Source organism: Gymnodraco acuticeps, unplaced genomic scaffold (genome assembly GCF_902827175.1).
Source record: "Gymnodraco acuticeps unplaced genomic scaffold, fGymAcu1.1, whole genome shotgun sequence".
Classification (NCBI taxonomy): Eukaryota; Metazoa; Chordata; class Actinopteri; order Perciformes; family Bathydraconidae; genus Gymnodraco; species Gymnodraco acuticeps.
Genome location: NW_022992128.1, coordinates 275,156 through 296,425, shown reverse-complemented (window position 1 = coordinate 296,425; position 21,270 = coordinate 275,156). Strand labels below are relative to the sequence as shown.

The following is a 21,270-nucleotide window of genomic DNA, read 5'->3' as shown; positions in this document are numbered from 1 at the left end:
GATCAGGATAATCCAGTTTTTTGGGATCAAACTGATCCCAATCCTGTGCTGTCGGTTTGAACTACCCGTTTTGAAGATTTGATCCAGATTAAAGCTTGGATTTCCTGATCTGATCGGATATCAAAGCGATCCTAATCCTGTTTTTTGGTTTTGAACTCCCCAAAATCCAAATCTGATCTGATCAGATAGGGATTAAAAGTTTTGAACTCCTGGGCCCAGATTATTTGATTATTATAAGAGATGACCTCAAAACATGGCAGCACATTTTTTTCCAGAAGACTGACAGTCCCTCCCAGTTGACGAGTCAAACCAGTGAAGCTTTCCTTTTCATCTAAGAGCTCATAGCTCCTTTGCAAAAATAATTTAATAAGTTGATCTATATCTATGGTATTTTGCATACAGAATCATGTTCATTGACCATAGGCATCGTTTATACTGGGGACCCTGAGGACATGTCCCCTCAACTTTTGGAAATGGCCAAAGGCATTAGGAAAATGTGTTTAAAATGTTCTGGAACAGAATTGCGCAGAATTGTACACTTTGAGGAAGGTTAACTTGCACAAGAGATCTACAATCTCAAGGGACTGTTCACACTTTTAGTTGTATTTCTAGTAACCCAAGTGGTGCAGTAATATTAGTAATAATTCAATAGATAATGGTAAAGCAGCAGCGTAGCATAGTTACTGCACTAGCTGTAAAAAAGGTATTGTAAACATATGTATGTATAATGTTTGCGGGGGCGTTTAATGCAGTAGTGTTTTTTTATCTGAAAAGTGTCCCCACAACTTTTTCTAACATAGAAATCGGTTTAGGATTGTCGAAATAAAACATGCTCGCCATCCGAGGAACACTGTGTCTGATCCTCATGTCCTGCCTCGAAAGTTTATTTTTAACCACGTCTGAGAAAATATCTCTGAAATTAAAGATGCAGTATTATCAGTGACCGGAAATTTCGAGAGGCATCACTAAATGGTAGTCTGCTGGAAATGATTAGGGACAAAACAATGTGGGAATACTCGGATATAAATGACAGATTTCAACCATTAAGTGGGTTTTAAGGGAAGTTTGTGAGGTTAGTTCAATTTCTGAGTTTGATGCCGGGTTAACGTTGAAGCCACCTCATAAGCCTTTGGGAGGATATCAAAATGAAAGACTCATTTGGTGCTTTAAAGACAATGGGATTTACCCAACAGCAGAGCAAGAGAGTACAGTATGACTGCAACAATATGACTGTTTTTAGTGTGAAGTGAGATGAGGTATATTTCTATTGAACAGTCAATACAATGAAGTCTTTAAATGCTTTTGCTTCACTAACCCAACCTCAGTAGTCGTTAATAAAACCCACAGATATCAAAGTCTAACACACTAAAGCTTTATTTTCTATTCTCTCCTGGTCAGTGGCTCTTATTTACGAGTTTCTTTCTACGTGTCTTTCAGCCTGGCTCAGATGGACATGATAACATCTGCACGGCAACAATATGCTTTCTGAAAATATTTGACAAGACCTTCTTTTGTCTGGAAGGCGAGCATAGAAACAACTGACCAAAATACACCTCTTCAAGTTTTCATTATAACTCAAAGTGCCATACCACTAATATGAGATTAGACAGTGGTGTAGATTAACTAAGTACTCAAGTACAATTTTGAGATACTTGTACTTTACTTGATTTTGTCCATTTTGCTATTGTGTACTTCTACTCCACTACAATTCAGAGGTAAAGGGTGTACTTTTACTCCACTTGGATGAATGATGGTAAATATAATCAAGTGTTAAATCAGACTTTAGTTCCACCTGGAGTAAATCCACCAGCTACCCTGCAGTACACAAAGTCATTCAAACTAGCTGCACCTTCACCAGCTTTGAGAACACTTTCATGATCAATCATTATAAAACATATCATATATATTATTCTGAAATGGACCAATCTGCACAATGAATACTTTTACTGTTGCTACTTTCTCTATATTTTGATGCTAATACTTTTACTTCAGTAACATTTTGAATGCAGGACTTTTACTGTAACAGAGTATTCCTACACTCTGGTGCTTTTACTCAAGTACAAGATCTGAGTACTTCTCCCACCTCTGAGGTTAGGTATATCACTCTCTATGAATGGCTTGCATACAGCAGGTGCCTCTAACATAATGTTGAAGGAAGTGTGTTTACACTGTGGTTGGCATTACACACACTTCTCTTAAACATGCAATGCTTACAGTGTGTTGCTCAAAGCCATCTGAATCTGATCTGTTCTACATGCTTTCGGTGCCAAGAGTCAAATTATAAATTAAACACTTGATTAGCAAAATTGAGCAGATTATATTGACTCACCTCACAGAAAGTGACAGACGCAGGAAGGAGTGAATCGTTTACACAGCAGCGCTCAGAGGAAACCTCACCCGTGCCCCTCGTGCTCAGACGGCTCTGACTCAACTCTGTCCCATCTCCAGATCACACACAATGTTTTCATTGCTTCTGTCAAATCTCTGCATACCTCCCTTTGCTTTTTGCAACACAACCTTCCCCTGACTACAATAACTTACCTCAAAAATAAAACAGCTTTATTGAGAAACCTTTATAACAATATCTACTTTACAACCATGGTAGATCACCGCACATTTAACAATAAAGTATACCACCTCTGTTGTGCAATATCACTTATGCGCCATATATACTGTGTATAGTGCTGCGTACCTGGACTCACATTCAGGTTCAGGTTGTTACGATCTCAGGCACTTAGGATGTTGGACCCAATTGGAGACAGAGGTAAAGTATTGGTAAGATACTTTATTTTTCCAAAAAAACACGATGAACAAAAAAAGGTCACTAACTAATCTCAGGATGAGATGACAAAAATGAGACCAAAAGGAAAATCGCTCACGTAGGCCCGGGGGCAAGGCAGAGTTTGAGGAGGGGGTCTCGGGCGGACGGCCCGGGGGCAAGGCAGAGTTCAAAAAGGGGGTCTCGGGCGGACGGCCCGGGGGCAAGGCAGAGTTCGAGGAGGGGCGAAGACCACAGCTCTCAGGGGACCGGGCAGGAGCCGGTGTTGACCGGACAGGAACCGGAGCCGGTGGGACAGGTGTCGGCAAGATCCCCCACGAAAGACGACAAGGAGTTGGCAGGACCCCGGCGAGACAGGTGATGTCGAGGCCTCCAACAAAACAGGACATGGGATTGGGTTGGCAGGGCCCCCGGTAGAAGAGTAGTCGGCGGGACCCCCAACGGCACAGGACACAGGGCTGGCAGGACCCCCGGCAGAAGAGTAGTCGGCGGGACCTCCAACGGCACAGGACACAGGGCTGGCAGGACCCCCGGCAGAAGAGTAGTCGGCGGGACCTCCAACGGCACAGGACACAGGGCTGGCAGGACCCCCGGCAGAAGAGTAGTCGGCGGGACCTCCAACGGCACAGGACACAGGGCTGGCAGGACCCCCGGCAGAAGAGTAGTCGGCGGGACCTCCAACGGCACAGGACACAGGGCTGGCAGGACCCCCGGCAGAAGAGTAGTCGGCGGGGCCTCCAACGGCACAGGACATAGGGTTGGCAGGACCCCCAGCGGAACCTCCAACGACACTTGAGTAGGGACTTGAGTGGGAACTCGAGAGGAGACTTGAGAGGGAACTCGAGAGGGGACCCGCGAGGGAACTCGAGAGGGGACTCGAGAGGGAACTCGAGAGGGGACCCGAGAGGGAACTCGAGAGGGGACCCGAGAGGGAACTCGAGAGGGGACCCGAGAGGGAACTCGAGAGGGGACCCGAGAGGGAACTCGAGAGGGGACCCGAGAGGGAACTCGAGAGGGGACCCGAGAGGGAACTCGAGAGGGAACTCGAGAGGGGCCTCGAGAGGGGATTCGAGAGGGGACTTGAGAGGAAACTTGAGAGGGGACTCGGGTAGGAACTTGAGAGGGGACTTGAGTCGGTCGGTACGCCGACAGGACACGGGGAGCTGGCGTTGGCTGGAGAGCCAACAAGAGACGAGGTGCTGGAGTCGGCCGGTATGCCGACAGGACTCAGGGAGCTGGCGTCGGCTGGAGAGCCAGCAGGAGACGAGGTGCTGGAGTCGGCCGGTATGCCGACAGGACTCGGGGAGCTGGCGTCGGCCGATGAGTCAACAGGTGACGAGGAGCTGGAGTCGGGACCATGACTGCTGGGGTCGGTACTTGAGCCGGAACCATGGCTGCTGGGCAAGGAACCGGAACACGGATCCATGGCTGTGTGGGATGGTACTGGAGCACGGTACCATGGCTATGTGGGATGGTACTGGAGCACGGAACCATGGCTGCTGGGTCCGGCACTGGAGCCGGAACCATGGCTGTTGGGGGCGGAGCAGAAGCCTGGACCCTGGCTGTGTAAGCCAGGTAATGGAGTATGGACGCAAAGCTGCGTGGGCCGGTACTGGCGCATGGAGGCATGGCTGCTAGCTTGGCTTTGCGACTCCTTCTCTTAGCAGCCGCCTGAAGGCTCCGTGGACCTCCATAAGCGAGACGAGTTCCAGCATATGACTCCTGGACAGGAGCAGGAGCTGGGGCAGAAGCATGGGTTGACTTCAGACGGATCCCAGCGAGGCATATGGTGCCAGGTTGGGAATTGGGAGACAGGGAGCTAGCATGCCTGGGGCTAGCAGACCGGGAATCCCACACTGGGATCATGGCTGTTGGAGCACGGGCTGGAATCCTGGCCCTGCGTCTCCTAGAGGCTCTTTGGAGACTCCGTGGACCTCCAACAGGACCATAGTCGGATCCGAGGAAAGGGTTAGATGCGTCGGACCAGTCCTCAGGACAACTTGTGAAAAGCTGTAACCACTCCGGCAACAAACTCCTCAACCAAGGCATTTCGGCCACCTCCATTCGTGCCCTCTCGAGAATAGCCTCTTTGTCCTTTCTAGAAGAAGTTCCTTTCCACTCGGCATGAGAACATTAAAGGGAAAAGTCTAGATCGAACAGATCTAACTCAAAATCTTCCATATCCGCTGGGTCCATATTCTGGTCAGTTCGTTCTGTTACAATCTCAGCCACTTAGGATGTTGGACCCAATTGCAGACAGGGAGACAGAGGTAAAGTATTGGTAAGATACTTTATTTTTCCAAAAAAACACGATGAACAAAAAAAGGTCACTAACTAATCTCAGGATGAGATGACAAAAAATGAGACCAAAAGGAAAATCGCTCACGTAGTGAGGAACAAAACTATTCTTCAGCACAAAAGAGCATAGACCTGACCATGGCAAGAGACAAGACGAACTGACACTAAACACTGGGAGACAGGGGAATTTAAACACAGGGTAACTAGACACAGGTGGGAACAATCAGGGGCGGGGCTGACACTGATGAGCACAGGAGACACACAAGGAGTGACAGGTGAAAACAATCAGGAAATTAGACACACCAGGGAAACTAATGACAGACATGAAAACACACTAGATATCTTCTCTGAGCAATTACTTTAGATTAGATGTGCCTAACCCTGCTCCAAAACCTGGGTTAAAGGGGGACATATGCTCATTTAGAGGTTTGTTCTTGTATTTAAAGGCTTCTACTTGAAAATGTAAGAAACAACAATGTTATTTTTGTATTTACCCTCTGACTCAACAGACAGTTGTTGGTACATCTCCAAAAAACACAATGTTGTGTCAAGAAATAGCAGGAAAGACGTACTGTATAAAGCAGTGATTCTCAAACTTTTTTCAATAATGTACCCCCTTTGAAAAAAAGATTCAGCCAAGTACCCCCTGATCAGCGCAAAACTATTTGTTAGGGAAGAAATGACTATATGACTATATCAGTGTATCAACATTGTAACTGAGAAACACTTAAATGCTACATTTCAAATGTTTACAATCCATCACTAATTTCATGGCAAACCCATTTTAACATCATGCAATAACACTAAGACGACATTAGTTGCATTGAACTGATCTTTTTAATAAGTTGTACTTACAATGTAGTGAAACATGGGCTTGTGTTGCAATGAGGACCTTTGTCATTCTGACAGGGAGGCAAACTGCAGTTATTACACTTCACGTTTTGAAATATGTGTAACTCTGTTCATATAAAACCCACACTGCTCAAACTTCGTTACTTTTCCTAAAATTGGTATATTTATCTATTTTTTAAAATATTTTTTTTTCATTAACATAAAATAAATCTCACGTACCACCTGCAGTACTCCAACGTACCCCTAGGGGTCCGCGTACCCCCATTTGAGAACCACTGGTATAAAGCATATCAATTGGAAAAAAGTGGCGTTGCAAATGTTTAATGGAGAAGAACATCTATTGAACTTGTTTTAGGATTTGGCGAGAGCTCTGCAATAAGGTGGACTTTTCTACAGATGACTTGGAGCAAATTGTGCAATTGTGGGAAAAAGGTGAGCAAAGTGTGCTAAAGCAGTTCTGGTTCTTGTTTGTCCAAACAAAGTCCAGTGTTGTTGACCTTCACTGAAGTATTGATCTCTTCAGATGTGAAGTAGGCAGTCCTGTAGCTACGTCACGGACAGAAATGCCAATTTCAGGGATTTTTGATCACCCACAATAATCCACCCTCTGTGTTAATGGAGTTTAGAGACAGAGAACTCACCCGCCTGATGTTGTTGAAGTCCTTCCTTAAAGGCAGACAGCCTTCTCAGGTCACATGAAATCCTGTCAAAACATCTTTAAAAAGAGAAGACAAATCTTAGCTCAGATGTGTCCTCTCCAGCTTCGACTTCCTTTTTTTCTGGAGCCCTCAGCACATGTTGCAATTTCCTTTAAGGATCTTTTGAAAGCCAGCGTGTGTCCAAATGTCTTGAGCAATAACTGGGAGGAGAGCAGTCTGGATCCCGCATATGATTCACACCACACGCAGACATTTTACACAGAACAAGTTAACAAGTCAGAAGTAATTCATTAAACAAAAACACATGTCTCTGCGTGCTACACTGTTCTTTCCTATGAATCCCATCCAGCATTTATTAATCCCATCTTTATGAGTTCAGCTTTTCCCAATACAGAAGCTTATGCTTTTATGTTATTGTGTCATAGGAAGCTGCTTTATTTTAACAATGTCATTTTGAGACCTCTTGTGGCAGAACAGGGAAGCAACTTGAGATACATACCTGAAAATGAAATGATCAACCTATGCTTAACCAAAATAATATATCTAAGATTAGTAAAGTCAATACCAATGATAGATATCGCCTTTTAACAATTTCATGTAAATGGCGTGTTCTTATATATCATTTTATCTGGTCTTTTCGACCCCATTCATGTCTCATTCATGTATAGCAGTACCACTTGCTCTAGGGAAGCTAACACACACACACACACACACACACACACACACACACACACCATGTATACATCACTTCAGGGGACATTACATTGACTTACATGCATTTCCTGGAGACTTATCTTAACCTTAACCAACACATGCCTAACCCTAACCCTTAATCTAACCCTTAACCCTTACCCTTACCCTAATCCTAAACAAGTCTTCACCCTAAAATTAATGATCCCCCTTATGGGGACATCCAATTTGTCCCCATAAGGGAGGCGAGTCCCCACACGTGACTGTATAAACAGATTTAGGTCCCCACAAGTATAGTAATGCTAGGCCACACACACACACACACACACACACACACACACACACACACACACACGGCCATCGGAAGCAACTCAGGGTTCAGTATCTTGCCCAAGGACACTTCCACATGTTGACTGCACGGGCTGGGATCGAACCCACAACCTTCTGGTTTGAAAGATGAGCCACAGTCACCCCTGTAAATGATTCCTGCTTTATGTTTAAATATATGTTCGGTAAACATTCAAAACTCTTATTGTGCGCACTTCAATGAGTAAACACACCCAATGTTATCAGAATTCATCTGTATTTTATCCCCAGTTGTAAAAAGAGGTTTTCAAAAATGTGCAAATGAGTTCTCTCCATGCAGTAAACACATGCTAAAGTGTGCAGGTTTTCAAGTTGACGGAGAGCGTAAACCATTCTCTAATGCCTCTAAATTAAATATCAGATTGTGCAAAAGCCTTATTTAAGAACACTACAATGTCATCTTTAAATCATACTGTACATTTAAATAAGTAAGCTGCAAAAAGAGGATTCCCCCTTTCCGAAGGTTATTTTATATGTGTGCCAACATGGTATTTATTTGATCAAACCTACAAGAAAACACAGAGTGCTTTAAACACAATTACTGTATGAGGAAACAACTTTAAAGGACAATTAGACGTGTAAATCATTCAATAGAGAACCACATCCGTTATTTAAGTAGCTTTTAAATTTAAAATCGTAGCACCTTTTTCATATTTCCATTTTAATATTCATTATACATTTCCAATTCCAACAAATACTGGCTCACAACAAACAGAACAGTTAATCAACCCCATTAAAGACTAAATAATGCATTATTTATTTAAAAATAATGATAACATCATATATTATAACTGTTACGTTCCCAATTGGCTAGAGGAACAAAAGGGAAACGACACGACCAGAGTAGAATTGGTATATGTTACAGGTGTTTTATTCGTAACTACAACTGAGCAAAAATGATGTACACGAACAACTTGGCCCAACAACGGGTCAAGCTGTTACGATTTAACAAAAGGGTCTCCAAAAGAGTACTATACAAAAGGAAAGAAAATACCTCACTTCTAAAGTGGAAACAAAACAATAAACAAAACGGGGCTGTGGTGCTAATCACCCGGATCTAAGCAAGATACACAGGAATGCTAACCACAGAATACTATAACACACGGCTAGTCCGTGTAGCTAACACAGAACCCTACTAACACACTGCTAGGCAGTCTAACGAACCACAAAGTATGACGGTAATATAGCGAGAGGCTTGAGGCGTCTGTCCCATAATACAGAGCCTCCAGAGTGATGATTGTCCCCAGCTTTGTAGTCCTCTCCAGCAGGTGTGCGCTGGGTTTGCACAGGGATTGGAGAACGTCAGGCCCGGCGTGCTCCAATCAGTGTCCTCGGAAGTGGACCAGGAGATGACAGCCAATGATGTTGGGGCAACCACACAGCTCATTTACATAATCACACACAGCTGCAGACCATCCCAAACAGGTTACCGATTTGGCAGAAACAGCAGCTGTAACTATAACACAGAGTATTTTTTTTTTACAACATAGTTAGATTTGGTATGTAAATAGAAACACATCCCCTGAGAAGTACTGTTTTCACCCCGTGAGGGTTGAGGCTAACTTTACATGGACGCTGCCGTCAATAGAAATGAATAGGGGGAAACACGTAGTATATTAACGTTCTCCTGACGAGACCTCAAATAATCTTCGTAATATCTATTAAACTATAGATCCTACACATCCACTGGACGTCGATTTTAAAAGTACAATATACACTTCTCACTAGAAATCTAATCAAAAAGCATTTTAATGGCCAAACTATCCTACAATTTTGGATTTTCCAGAGAGGCTTATTTGTGAATATACGAGCGTTTGCAGTCAACGGGAGCACTAGAGGTCGAAAACTTTAAAAGGTGATTATAAGTCGTAATAAGCGCTTGAGCAATCAACCTATTTGGTCGTTGTTTGGAGGAGGACAGACTGTGTAAATCTAGTAGAACAGACCGCTGTCAAGGAATGTAATGACCGTTGCTAAGGAGGATCAAGAAAGAGAAAGGAAAAGAGATTAAAATACAAATAAATCTTAATAATGAAAATGTTTCCACACAAATAATATTTTGCAAATATTGAATTTACATTTACCCCCTTTAATATTTGATTTGGGCTTTTAAATGAAGACTGCACACAGTTAATAAATACAACTATTCTTCTGGCTAAAATACATATTTTTAAAAGTCAATCAAGGAGTAATCTTAATTTAAGGAGTTTGAAGAGTAGATTAAAAATAATTTCCTTTATTTCTTCTGTTTTTTGTTTTTATCTGAGATGGGAATGTCATCTCCTATATGTTATTGTTTTGTCCACGTTTGTGTCTTTGGCCTGTACAAAATAAAAATAAATAAAAGATTATTTGGCGGCCCACGCGCAATGCCTTTGCAGACCACTAGGGGACCGCAGCCCACAGGCTGGGAACCGCTGACCTAAAGCAATAAAGACATCGTTTATCATTATACAAGGCATACCTGTTAAAGGAGAAACTAAGTATATATATACTGTAAAGGAATATTTTGGTCTTGTTAAAGTATATAGAGTTTAGTGATTTGTCCTCGGGAATCTGTTCATATGGTTGAAGTGTATTCCTGCCTGTAATGTGATCCATAGCTTCTCAGGAAGACACAGGTCAAGAGGTCATCTGATGTCTTGTGGGGGAGAAGCTTGGCCCATGTGGGTTTACAATGCAACGAGTCTTTGTCTCGACATCTGGCATGCATTAAAGGAAAACCCGCGTGTTTTAGGGCCCTCCTCTTCTTGTCTGTATAGTTGGGTGTTTGGCGCTTTTAGAGTTCAGAGTTTGCTGGTATCTTACAGGAGAACTGTGATATGCTGTGAACTCTCCGGCCGCTGAGGCTCTCAATAAATATCAGTGTATTGACAGGCGAATCCAGTTTCACTCATTTCATGATTGGCTCAACATTGCTGCAAAGAAGTTTTAACTTCACAATTGGCGTCGCGAACGGTTACCAACAAATCGTCGAGCTGGTGAGTGTAATTTCAAATCTATATTTTGACATTGCCTCGCCAGACTCTGTGATTGACGGTATAAAATTACCTGTGGAACAGATAGATGCAATATTTTTGGTTTCCTCTGTGTGTGTGCACGGCAAATATTCGGAGAGACCTTAAAGAGGGCATCAGTAATGTGGAACTTCGGTTTAAAAGCAATGTAAAGATTTGTACTGAAACGAATCGCCGAATTCTGGAGATTTCAACGGTTTAACTAGTTAAATCAACTCGCCTCGACATCACCCTGTTGCTGCTGCAGGAGGAGGGTGTGGGTAATTCCCCTCCCCCCCCCCCCTGTGGGGAGCAGCACACGAAACAGAGCACAGTGTCGTATTATTTTTAAATCGCACCATTATGAGTTTTGGAACTAAACAGAACTCTTATTAACGGGAAACGTGATACGAAATATTACGTCACGCTGTGTTTCATAAACTGAGGGGTTGTTGAATTTGGCTGTTGTTAAAATAAAGGGTACTGAATTCATTAAAAGTCTCTGCTCTCCGGATCGGGGAGGGCAGAGCACCACTAAATTAGCATAGTGGTTGGTGATTGAGAATAATGTGGTTATTACTCTTCAGCAGATTCCGTTCTTAGAATTAATTAAATTAATTAATATCTCTGCTCTCGGTCGGTTGAGCAGTTTTACCACTACATTTGCATAGTGGTTTTGATTGAGAATAAGGTAGTTTATTGCTCATCAACTGAATTAATGTTTAACAACACAGACTTGTATTTTCTGTTAATCACACCATAAGCTCAAGAACTAAATTGAGCTATTAAATGGGAAGGGTGGTGGCAGAATATTACATTCACACTGTGTTTAATAAACTTACGGATTATTGAATTGGATTTTGTTTAAAAAAATAAAATAAAATAAAAATAAAAATAAAAAAACAATAAGTAAAAATAAGTACTGATATTTTCCCTACCCCCGCTGAAGTTTCCCTAATTCGGATTAAAATTAAACTGGATGAGTTTAGCTGTCACCTGATATTTGTTGCGGGTTCATGTTTGTTTGTATAATTGTTTCGTGTTTGTTTGTATACCTGCCGTCTTGTGCATGTTTTTGTAACAACTAATAAATGAATCAGTCCACAGCCAAGGTAAAATGAATCTAAATTTCCGCAAAAGGAAAATAAATAGCAAAAAAGCCTCTGTTTTACACCCGGGAACCTCAGAGGCATAACTGCGGGTCATCTGTCTGCTCAAATAGGTCAATGTTGTATTATTTGTTTCATTTATTCTTAATCTATGTATTGTATGGTAATAATGAAAATAAAATAACCTAATGTATTGAACACGTTCCGAAACAAAGCAGATAAGACAAGACTTAGACACAATGGTGATTGAACCTTTTTGCACGATTGATGCAAAATGAAAACTTTGTCATTATCTGTTTCCAACTGGCCACTGGAATCAGATAATGGATATGAGTTGAAGTTCAATTACAGTTTTAAATATAGTTCAACATTCTTTATTTAACTGTTTGAAATTATTTCTAGTCAAAATCCCCTCCTTTTCTCTACTCTGCTTGGTGCTGCAGAAGAAGAAAATAAAATAAAACGCAAGACACGGGGTCAGAGACAGGCGTGACCTCTGGAAGGAGAAGATTATTTGAAGCAGACCACAGCACTGCCTTGGGGGTTTTATGAGCTTGAGCACAAAGGAAGATCTAATTTCAGCAGTCAGTTTTTTTTTTGGCAGAACTTTTGAGCATTTTGAAAATGTCTTTTCTTGCCTCTGTGCAAGGCTTAGTCTTTCTATCTGTATAGCCACTGGTGTAAAGTAACTAAGTTCATAAACTCCACAAGTCCTATACTTGGGCACAATTTTGAGATACTGGTACTTTATTTGAGTATCTAAAATGTTTTGCTGCTTTATTTTTCTACTCCACTACAGTTCAGTGGTACATGGTGTACTTTTACTCCACTACATGTATTTAATACCTTTAGTTACTTTCAGATGTGGATGAATGATGTGAAATCTAATCAAGTGTTTAATCAGACTTTAGTTCCACCTGGAGTAAATCCACCAGCTACCCTGCAGTATACAAAGTCATTCAAACTAGCTGCACCTTTACCAGCTTTGAGAACACTTTAATGATCAATCATTATAAAACATATCATATATATTATTCTGAAATAAACCAATCTGCACAACGACTACTTTTACTGTCGCTATTTTCACTATATTTTGATGACAATACTTTTATACTTTTACTTGAGTAACATTTTGAATGCAGTACTTTTACTGTAACTTAGTATTCCTACACTCTGGTACTTCTACTTGTACTCAAGAACAAGATCTGAGTACCTAAGCTAACGTTAGCCAGAAACCTTCCATTTTGACACAAAGAACAATGGGGTAATTTCAAAGTAATTCGAAGTAATTCACACAGCCTCTTCCCTATGGGAGGAGCAGCAGTTTCAGCTTCATTTAAATATGTCGTGCAGTAATAGATGGATTTTTTTTTTTTCATCTCAAGAGAGAATGTGTATTTTATGTTAGTATTTCAAAAATCTCCTGGGGGAGAATCCCCCCAGACCCCCTGCGGGGGTTGGGTTTTCAGCATGTCAACTCTTTCACTTGTGAGGAAATGGCAGGATTGGCTCCAGGTCGCTTTTTTTATTTACTACAAGACAAATGTTTTTATTTTATTTTAATTTCATACAGTTCAATTTGGATTGAGACAGGGAAATATTCTAAACCTCACGCGTGGCATTTCACTGACAAGGGGGCGATATAGCGTGTATGTAATTACATTTAAAATACTGATTTGAGCCCCATCACTGTATGGGTTAGCCCTACCATAGATTACCCAACGCAAATATCGCAAATACTCGGGAGCCGATAAGTCAATAAGTTGCTTATCGCGACAGGCACACAATAAAACAGTGAAAACAAACATGTGTTTGACTTTCATTATTTAATGAAACTGTGTGCCCTTTATAGTCTGTGTCCAATATTGTGTATTTGTATATATATATTATATATATATATCCTAAATATATGCTAAGGTCCCGCTACGGACACGATAGCAGTCACTTCGTGCGCATGTGTGTAATTAAACCCATGATATCAAAATCTCACTCCAGCCAGGTACCCAAAGTTAGCAACCCTGTCCATACCCCAATAATATTTTATTGATGACAAGTTTGCATCCCTGCCTGTTATCGTTTTCATCACGGAGCTGGAAAAAAAAAATGGTCTATTGATTACTGATCTGTGCAAGTCAAATTTGTTAACTGACTTTGGTTCTAATGTTAATGTTAATTTGATTTCAACCCATAAGTAATTATTTAAATTAACTCAACATTCCACATGATGGATTAGTGTTCCACATTTTTCCCACTAATTTGTTTATGATTAGGCCGAAGGTAAAGAGAGACATTGATGACCCTGTGTCTTTTTGTTAGCACGTGGTTCCATTTTGTCTAATGGCGTTGGACAGCTTCACTAAGAGTCACCCAGTTCTACCCTGCTACAGTCCGGCTGAGTGCAGTCACAGAGATGCTATGGCTGCTCTACATGACATTAATGGTTTGGTCCGAGAATGGACACCATTTCCTGCTCCCAGAGAGAATGACGCTCCTCACACTGAACAATACAGCCATTGACACTGTCTCACGTGGGTCTGCTCCCCCCCACCGAGCCATGAACTGGAAGCTGGAACACTTGGAACTGTCACACCAGCACCAACCCTTGGGTCAGTTAGATGAGACTAACGGCTTCACTTAGGGCATATGGGTCAGAAATATGACTCTCGTTACCACGGAGTGGGTTGTTTTTTTTTTTGTTTTTTTTTAAGGCTATTCATACTGCTATGCAGAGTGAAGAGCCCCTACTATTTTAACAAATACGCCTGATGTCAGGGGCCTCTTACTGTCTACTTCTGCATGTATTCACATTATATGGACCATGTTTACACCTGTTGAAACTAGGGCTGCACGGAACTCAGGCTACAATACAACCATTTTGTTCTGCTCTAACGATTCAATTTATAAATTCTACATCAAAATAGTTCGGTTTTATTGTTTCCAATGATAACGTCACCTTAAGTGGAGGAATGCAAACCTGTTTTAAAATGTAAGGTTTTGAATTTCTTTGACATTTCTCAGTAATGACACCCTCAGACGCCCACTATCATTTATGCCAGTGGTTCCCAAACTTTGTTGTGCCCAAGGCACACCAAAGGACAAGTAAAAAATCTCAAGGCACACCTATTGTGAAAAGATAGCCCTTATAACACGTGTTATCACTCATATTATGTAAAGTATCTGTAAATGTGCATAATTATTTACTAATGCCAAATAAAATGTGACAAAGACAACTATATTACGAAATATTTCCGAAATTAATTTGAAACTTTATCAAATTAGGCTTCATCAAAGCAGCAACACACTCATTTACACCAGACAGGTCACAAAATAGAAAATGAGGCAAAGGAAACTCAGCAGAAATTCAGCACAGACAACTGTCAATGCAAGGAAGCTGCATTGTCCATGGTCCGGAACTACAAATTATAAATGTATTACTTTAAAAAAATGTAATATATTACACTACTTCGTTACTATCTACATAAAGTAACTCGGTACTTTACTCGTTACTTTCCTCGCCGAGCACGTACAAACTGCGCATGCGTGAGTGGCAATAACTTTCCTTACCAGCAGGCGGCGGTAGTCAAGCCCCCAGGTAGTGCGCCGGACTCAGATGAAAATATTCGTGCTGGCCAAACGGCGGTACTACACTTCCGGTTTGGTTGCCAGGCCCGAAAACACTTTTCCCATTGACTTACATGGGGAAAGAGTGGTCTGTAACTCGTTGGATAATTTTTTTAACTAAATAAACTACCCAGTATGAACACTTGTATAGCCCTTATTAAAAAACATTCGTTCCTCAAGTTGTAAAACATTTGCTAATAACGTTATTCTGAGAGTTATTTCCCTCTGCATTATGAACGCGCATCTAATCCACGGGACCGCGCAGCCCGGCACGTTCATGTTACGTGTCCCGACCAATCAGAGCACACTGTGCTCACAGGGAGGGTGCTGGAGCCAGGCTCTGGCTGGAGCTTTTGGAGCTACAACGAGCGTTAAAAGCAGAGAGTGAAATTCAGTGAATACACGTAGTTTACAGAGATGCTGTATGAGGAACCAATGTGAGTTGCGTTTATCTTTACCCATGGATGCACAATGGGAACGGATCCATATCGTCTTACTGCCATCCCACGGAGCTGTAATAATGGATATATTGCACATGTAAATGTTGTATTAAATGGAGTTAATATTACCGATATCACTAGATCATTACTAGCTAGCCGCTAGCTGCTAACTGCCGCCTCGTTCATATCAAATCCATGGCGGTAGTGTGTAGTTGTCATTTAATACAGGCAACAACCGGAAGACAGAGAAGAAGAATAGACTGCGTGATATAAAAATAATGGGCATACCTCCACCCCTCGAGAGTTATCGCTGACTCAGCCATGTTTATGCAGCACTGCACGTGGAGATGTGGACGCGCAAGTCGCGCAGATTACGTACATAAACCTACAAAGTACTGATGTAGTAAATAAAAAAATAAATGATTATTTTTGTGTAGTTGTATATTGAAAAAAATAATGTATGGTTGTCACAAAATCCCACGGCACACCCGGACTTGCCTCACGGCACACCGTTTGGTAACGGTGGTAACTCAGATGCTTACATGGACTTGTATGTTTTTTCCTTCATATCTAACAGAAATAAGAGAGAAAGAGATGGGAAAGTGAGTAAAGAGGGATAGGAAGGAGGAGAGATATTTGCGAGTTGCATACGGACTCTGAGTTTTCTCGATTAATAGCTTATATAGACAATACCATGCTTAGATAGACTCCTAAGTTATTATTTCATATGTGACAATATGTAAGAAAAGGGAGGGAAGAGTCAAATTATATTGAGAAATTGAGCAATTGATTTCATATTGGAACATTCATTTCTCAAACCTATGTTTTATGGAAGAGGAAATGTACTTCTGATAAACTAATCCTTGATCAAACGGTAAATGGTGAATTAATATAACATTTAGAATCATTGAGAAAGGGTTATTCCACAGGGACTAGCTCACATTTAACTTAAAATAAAATGTATCTGCTTTGGACTGATGAGTATATGATTCTTGCATGTTAAATGACTATCACAAACCTTACATTTATAATGTGCATGTCTCAGGAAGGCTCCCAAATCATTCTGAGGGGGCCTATCCTATTTTTGTAATTGAATGATAATGTGCTAATCCATTACCTTGAGTTGTCTGCACTCAGGAAAACATCCCTATCAAGTGTTAACCCAATAACTAGGAGAGCTCTGAAGGCCAAGGGTCAGAGAGAGAGGATCACACTCTGCGGCTGCAGAGAGCAACTTATCCACGGGCAAGGAGGTCGTTCGAGATGAGAGGATTCTAATCTTCAACTTTCTGATGAGATGGGATGCTTCTTCATTTTCGCTCGCAGGACGAGCGATGGTTTCAGAGGTCGTCATACAAGGTTTTCATGTTTCTTGGAGGAGCAGATGTTTTCATAACCTCTCCCATCACGGGGGGGGCATCTGGATGTGCCACTTGGAATAGGCAGGTGCACTGCTCTCAAGCAGATAGCAGAAGGAATGCAGGCAGATGAGCCTCTGTTTCACTGGGAGATCATAAAGCGCTCACTGAATTGAGCCACAAAAGCAGAGCAATTGGGGGGGATTGAGATATGGCGCTCTGATGAAGAAGAGTTTTGAGCCAATCAGCACCTCAGTGCTAATCTACAGATAATTGAGTTATGGCGCTCTGATGAAGAAGAGTTTTGAGCCACTCAGCACCTCAGTGCTAATCTACAGATAATTGAGTTATGGCGCTCTGATGAAGAAGAGTTTTGAGCCAATCAGCACCTCAGTGCTAATCTACAGTATCAGGATGCCTTTACACACCAGACATTCTGTGTCATAAAGAGAGGAGGAGAACGAGTCAGGAGGACATGTTCTTCTAGCTCTCGTACAAAGATAACATTTGAATTGAATGACCAGATGATTACAGATGTACAATTAATGATTGTTTTTGTATTCCCAATGAACAGATATGTGTTAAATAGTGGTGATAAATATATTTTATCAGATTACACTTTCACACTAAACTAATTAATTAATTGATATTTTCAGATTTATAAGGTATTGAACAATAAGATATTTCTAATATTATAACAGACAATGTTACTATCCTTAATCATTACCAGGTAAGAACAGATGTTTTGATATTGATTACAGTGATGCTCTGAATAAAGAACAGATGTTTTGATTTTTTCCTTTTCAGGTTGTTATACAATAAAATGTTTGATTCTTCAGATTGTTAAACATTTTGAGAATTGTTTAGTTTTCCCTTCAGATTTTGAGATGACATAATGATTGATAGTTGAAGTCTGATTTATACCTCAATTGGATTTATTATAAATTCTAATTGTGTTTTAATAAGTAATTGCCTTGAAGTAAATCTTTGAGATGTAAGCTGATTTAGAATTTGTGTTTGATGAAGGAGATTAACTGAGGGATAAATGATAAAATATCTTATTTTTGAAACATATATTTTGCTATAATATTGTTGTATTTCACGTGTTTATTATTGTGCTTTTTGACAAATGATGCCAAACACTGAAGAGAGATGATTTTATTATGATTGATTGTATCTTGTCATGGTGATTGAAGTGTTTTCAATCTTGTTCTACTTTTGATGTAATTAATGTGAGTGAGCCCACACAACTCTGAAGACGCTTATTGACTTAAGTATTGACTGAAATATTCTTTAGACTAATGTTAATTGATTATCATAAATTGATAAAAGGGTGGATCTGTAAAGGAATATTTTGGTCTTGTTAAAGTATATAGAGTTTAGTGATTTGTCCTCGGGAATCTGTTCATATGGTTGAAGTGTATTCCTGCCTGTAATGTGATCCATAGCTTCTCAGGAAGACACAGGTCAAGAGGTCATCTGATGTCTTGTGGGGGAGAAGCTTGGCCCATGTGGGTTTACAATGCAACGAGTCTTTGTCTCGACATCTGGCATGCATTAAAGGAAAACCAGCGTGTTTTAGGGCCCTCCTCTTCTTGTCTGTATAGTTGGGTGTTTGGCGCTTTTAGAGTTCAGAGTTTGCTGGTATCTTACAGGAGAACTGTGATATGCTGTGAACTCTCCGGCCGCTGAGGCTCTCAATAAATATCAGTGTATTGACAGGCGAATCCAGTTTCACTCATTTCATGATTGGCTCAACATTGCTGCAAAGAAGTTTTAACTTCACATATACATAACTTTTTACTTATTCAAGCCATCATGGATTTTGTTAAATTCTCCACATCTCTTTCCTGATACTCCAAGTTAAACCATCACAAACTTTTGTCAAGTTTAGAAAACATTGCATTCATGAAAACAAAATGCCATGACTTCTGATACCTGCTCACCAGTAACCCTTAAAACGTGAGAAATTACTTCATTCAGATTATCCTTTTCATCGGTTTTCTGTTTCTTTGCTTTGTTGACTTTTTCTTCATATCATTTATAAACAAAACAGAAAGCTATGACACCTTGGATCAACAGTGGTATCTTTAAGGCACCACCAGGACCAGCTTTTAGTGAAACTAACGACTATGTATGAAAATCATAGACTGTATATAATAAGTGGACATAGGCCTATTCACCGTGAGTTCACCTAATGGATTTATGGACTGCAGTTTTGAAGCCTTGCGTTTGGCATTTTGGCTGTCACCATCTTGTTTTTTACATTAGAAAGAGAAATGTTCAACAACACACTGAACAAAACCCCATGTAAGACTTATTACCTAACCCCTGTATTCCACCGGTTCCATCTGTGCCGCGTTGTGTTACGGCCACGTTGTGTTACGGCGTTCTCAGCGATCGCGGCCATAGTCAATGTGTGTTATTCCACCAGACGCGCCGCGTTATGGCTCAGAGCTCCCAGTCAATCCCCAAAATAAACTAATTTTGCAGACCCTATCCCTCCATAGTCTTTCAAGTAGGAGGAGAAATGCCAGCGTTCTCCTCCGGTTTACAGGCACTGTGTAAATTATATATATAGAATAATTATGGTATTTTTTTACCACTCAAATACAACACATCTTTGATTCATGTCGTTTATAACTGGACTATTACAATTATTATTAACTTTGTCTGTCCAGGAAATATGCCCAAATGTGCTCCGCTTCTAAAACGCGCCCGGTGGGGTATGACGGTACGTCCACACGGCAGCGTCGCGTTGAAGCTTGCCGGTGGGCGTATCTGGCTAGTGCTTGTACTGGCATATGATTTGATTGGCTGTCGCTTCCGTTGACGCTTGAACTTTTCTCAACTTTGGAAGCGAGCAACGGAGGCAAAGCGACGGAACCACAATGCAGTTCGGCAAAGCGTGACGTCACCCCATTCAAAGTGCATGGGAAGCGTCTCCGTTGAAGCACGCACCGCTGCCGTGTGGATGTACCTTGACGCTGGAGGAGGTCGGACCAAAACCGCGGCGCAGACAGACCTGGTGGAATCCCGGCGTAACACCTGAAGCTGTGGTCTTGAACATGAGGATCACACACACAACGTCAAAATGTAAGAAGCCTTCTACATACGTTCTCTCTGCAAAATGTCCATTTATTGACAACACAGTCAAGCTCCATAGGCTTTTGTTTTCTGATCGAACAGTTTAATATTACTGCATCAAATGTACCGTTTATAAATAAATCAAAGTTTGTTTGTTTTCTTTGTACATATTTAAATTCTTCCTCATACATCTGTACATTTTACAGTGAAACAAGATCATTTGGATATATCAGTCCTTTGAACCACATTATTCAAGTTCATTTTCAGATGCAGGCAAACTCCGACACTGATGAAGTAAAATATGAGATGCTCTTGATGGATTTTTACGCATGTGCGACTGGAACGCAGTCAACTTGGATGTGACGTCACTCCTAGTCCCGACCTCCAACTTCCAATGGAAAGGGAACGCAGCGTTATATTCGCACCAACTTCCTGGCGCGATGAGCCGATACTAAAAGGTGACGTTAAAACACTGCAAACCACGGATTGGTCAGACAGAATCGTCTCTTAGCGTGGCATTAAAGGTCCCCTATTATACTGTTTTTCATCAATATATTATAGGTCTCAGATATACAAAACATGTCTCTGAAGTGTTTGGCTCCAAACACCAAACAGATCATTGCAGCATTACCCATAATCCCCTCTGTTTCAGCCCTGTTTCAAAAGTGCTGATTCTCTGTCTGTTACTTTAGATGAAAATAAGGAGCCCCTCCCCACGCCCCTCTGAGAGACATTTGGTTAAAAAGAACACAATGGTGCTCTAGGAGGAGATTCAGGTGATAAAGTGCGGGGGGGGGTTACCTTGGTTGCTGATTGGCTAATGGTTACACAAGCCAAACAATCGTTATGACATAACGTGGCCAAAATCTGATCAGCTCATTTTTTTATATATAAATGGATCAGGACAAAAAGTGAGAGAATCTTTTCTCCTGAAACTTTCAGAATCTCTTTACACATGTTTATGTAGAAAAGACATGAAACAGTGGATTTTGCATAATAGGTCCCCTTACCAGGT

General features: G+C 41.2%; 1 protein-coding gene across 2 annotated transcripts in view; it reads right to left on the bottom strand.

Moving 5' to 3' along the window:
• The window catches only part of LOC117538078 (interleukin-1 receptor type 1-like), a 34,427-nt gene extending 27,683 nt beyond the window's left edge, over nucleotides 1-6,744 (bottom strand). Inside the window, exon 1 of one of the 2 annotated variants that reach the window (XM_034203601.1) lies at nucleotides 6,571-6,744. The gene's annotated coding sequence lies outside the window, so the exon portion shown is untranslated. Of the gene's footprint in view, nucleotides 1-2,329; nucleotides 2,471-6,570 lie in introns of those variants that run through there. The other variant, XM_034203600.1, reaches the window with a different exon arrangement.
• Nucleotides 6,745-21,270: the final 14,526 nt, after the last annotated feature.